Source organism: Salmo salar, chromosome 23, assembly GCF_965601325.2.
Source record: "Salmo salar chromosome 23, fSalSal1, whole genome shotgun sequence".
NCBI classification, from domain to species: domain Eukaryota; kingdom Metazoa; phylum Chordata; class Actinopteri; order Salmoniformes; family Salmonidae; genus Salmo; species Salmo salar.
The window spans coordinates 30,718,035-30,721,955 of record NC_138313.1 but is presented as its reverse complement, the minus strand read 5'-3'; the positions used below and the strand labels follow the sequence as shown (position 1 = coordinate 30,721,955).

General features: G+C 41.9%; 1 pseudogene; it reads right to left on the bottom strand.

The window, feature by feature from the left end:
* Positions 1–711: 711 nt before the first annotated feature.
* Positions 712–3,501, bottom strand: LOC106584235 (alkaline ceramidase 1-like; annotated as a pseudogene).
* Between the last annotated feature and the right edge of the window lie 420 nt (positions 3,502–3,921).

The window sequence follows — 3,921 nt, the reverse complement described above, 5'->3', positions numbered from 1 at the left end:
ATCATAACATACTTTGAGAAACCTCAGAGAGATAACCAATACTTAAATTAATACATCTTAAGATCTCTGAACCAAGACAAACATTTGTTTATGTGGTTGTATAAAATGTCTTAAACTTAGTTTAGTTCAGATCACACATAATATGATATTATCCCTGAAAAGGATGACAAATGTAAAGTTGTAGGTTATATAAACGAACTCTTCAAGCCCTTGACCCCTAAAATGCTGTGGTTGTGATTCAGCCCTACATCTAATGAAAGCTGTATTTTTGGAGTTGAAATAATCCCCATTCTCATCACTACAGAGACAATCACGTTATTATACCAAAACACAGATATATACAAAAATGTTTCATAAAACATGATGTGCAGAGAATATCCATGCATATATGGACGCAAATAACAGATGAGTGCATTGATCAATTCACACAAAATGCATGTAAAAACATACACACATTAATTCTTGTTTAATTCTTTAACACGTGCACACCAAACATAATATGCAAACATCGAACTTGATTACCTGAGTGGCATTGATTCTGCTATCATATCAAATAAGAAGCAATCTTATGATTTGCAACCATTTCTCAAAACGGAGTCACTGCTAAGTAAAAAGAAAGACACTGCATTTGACACTTTTCCTTGCACGGCACTACATAGCACATTTCATCACCAAGCCATCAAGTTGTCTCTTGTAGAAGTTGAACGTTCTCTAACATCTTTTCTGAGTCTTGATGGTTCCTTTCAGGACGATGTAAGGCAAGCCCAGGACACAGTTGTCACTGGGCCAGTACTGAAGGCCTGGCAGGGAGTAAGGTATCTCATAGTTGGCATCCAAGTAGGCTATCAGGGTGCTTGCGTAGGCTACAGCCATCACAATCAGAATGTGCCTAGAGGGTGAATAGACACATGTCAGTCTGTTCATGATTATTCACAACATCAAATAGAGAATATTATATCTAACTTCTGTTCACATCCTATCCCCTACTTTTATCAGATGCCATGCAGGTAGCAGAAGTTGAGCTTTTGCCAGAGGATGCATCCGAAACAGTCACTGATCCAGTAGATGATTGCCATCCCCCACAGGCCAACACCAGACCATCATCACCGTAGCACCTATTGGTCAGTACAGCTGTGAGTGGGGAAAATAAAGCAGAGCGATAAACACAGAGAGAGTGAGAGCATGAGCAAGAGAGGAACAGAAAGCAGTTATCAGACAGTGAACTGATGGAGTGATAGAATGTGCACTGGACAGTAATGTACAGTACAATAATGAGAGATATTGCCTTACATCCTCATCTCCAGACCCAATGAGTAGGTGATGTAGAGGGCAAGGCAGTTGAGGACGTAGGCGTTGGCAGTGGGTTTGACAAAGGAGCACAGGGTGGGCCCTTTTTATAGTTCAATTGGGATTATGTTCACACTCTCATTAATATTGCATTCATCTTTTCCCACCCTTTACTTTAATATTAACACAGTGTTAATGGGAGAGTCATTCAGAAAGCTAGGAAGCCCCTCTCTCCGACTGAATATAGCATACTGCAGGCTGCTCCTGGCCTGGTTGTCAGGCTCCTGGCTTAGCATGGCTTCTGTTTTAACCTGGCGTGCCCTGTAAAAAGATCCTGTCATTGTCTCCTGCCTTATTAACAGCCTACAGTACGTACTGCCGTTTGGTCCATACAGAGAGAACAACCGCATGATCCTGTAGCAGGGAGATCTGAACACACGGACGCTGCCCCATGGTTACATTGAATAGAGACAGGAAGGTGAAACACCGTATATCCTACTTCCAGTATTCACAGATAATGTTTTGGCTGCAGAAGCCTTGAGCAGGTGTTATGGTGGCCAACCTGTCGTTGAGGAAGCATGGGAATACCCTGAGTGAGAACCAAAGGGCGTAGCAGAGCCTCAGCACCCACAGAATGGACTGCTCATCCAGCATCTGGCCCATGAAGCTCAGGGTCATGTGGAAGTAGGCAGAGAAGAGACCTGTAGGGAGGGGACACACATTGATGCCCAGTTCCTAAATGGCCCCTAGCCCCGGCCCTACCCAGTATCTAAAGCAGACCGATGAGGGCACCTTGGGAGTGAAGTTATAACTTAATGAAGGTTGGCCTGATGTTTAGAGAGAAGAGTGGACATCATCATCATGATCCAGACCAGGTGTACAGCCAGGTTCCTCTCCCTGGCGTAGGGGTGCAGCAGGTACAGCATGATGGGGGAGATCACGAAGAAGATCAGACTGCTCATCTGGAGAAACAGAAAGGACTGTTCTAACAGAGGGATTCACAATGTAATGCAGTGAGTGATGTACCTGTCCACCTCATCCATCATCATTGTGGCCATAAAGGATGGTCCTCCTCAAACAAATAAAATACAACAATACATTAGACAAGTGCACCGCAATGGAGTTTTAAAAAGGCACAGTAGTGTATATCTCAGCTGGATATTGTAAGAAATAAATCATGTTCACTTACAGTGTACTTCAGAGTGCCTGTAGTTCGCCTCACACCAGTCCAAATCTGAGCTTTCATAGGAGAACACATCTTCTCACTAGGGGAGAAAGAAAGAATAGAGGAAGACCATTCAGGCCATTATTTTCTGTTACTTTCAGAGTTTCCAGCATACACCACAGTGTGACTAACAATGTGGATGTAGCCTTTTTCAGAGACTCCACATGCTGATCCACTTTTTGAAGACTTCATAACAGGGACTGGCTCAAGTGAAATGTCTGTTGTCTATTTGTCCCCCGTTGAAAACATAAGCAAATATCCAGGTGTGGGTGCCTTGTCATGGGCTTCTTAAACCACAGTCACCAAAATGGATGCTTCAGTGTTGCTCTTGTTGTTCTGAATGTCACAATCCAATTATAATAAAGATAAATTATATTAGCTATTGTTGTTCAAAGATTATATTATAAATAGACGACAAACAGAGTAGGAAGGACTGTCAATGCACACTGTTCTGCTTCAACCATCCATACAGCAATCATGTGATGCTCTACAATTAGGTTTGACCCAAAGCAAATATCACCTTATCACCATGTATGCAAGTAGGTTGCAAGTAGGTTGTAAGTAGATTGCAAAAGACCTTGCATCGACAGAGTCAATAATACAAGTCATCATCATGAAATTGTCAAAATCAAAACACTTGTCACCTCTGGTTATAAATTATATTGACAACAAAACAGCACGTGATATATGGAATTGTATATGACCACCATCTCAGATGACTAGATAAAATCGATATAGAGCTTACCTCCAATTTTGTAATCCAAACACAACTACTTTCTTCTCCAAGTGGCAGGTGGATTTTAATAGGGGACAGAATTCTCCCGATCCAGTTGCACTAGTCTTGACTGTGACTTCACGCCCTGGTCTGGCAAGAAATACTATTGTTAAATTGACACATTCCCGGTGCCTTTGCTATATTACAACCTGTCAGTTCAATTTAGGCTTTAAGTTGAATGGAAACCAAATGTGCATGGGTAAGCTTTACTCATGAACGTAAAACCTGATATCCAAACTTCGCAACAGGCAACGCGCTGTGATAAAATAAATATATAACTAAAACCTACAATATTAAAGCAAAACCTACAATATTAGGTCATTCCTTATTGGGCATAGTTTGAAATTATAGTAAATACACATATATGCGTAAATGGCAAAAGCTGCGGCTATTCATATTCTCAATGGGCCAGGTGTACCCGCGGGGATGGCACAAGCGCATGAGTGTGAGGCCACATTGGTCCGATGTTGTCATGCCCTTTGCTTTTGACGGACGGCATAGGTAGCAAATCGTTCGTTACCCGCGTGTTTGCCATTGTATTATTAATTTATTCTAGAAGCAAGAAGATTCCTGACAATGTTGATTGAAACTTTTGTGCCAGGGAGGTGTCGGCATAACTAGGTCAGTCAGCAGC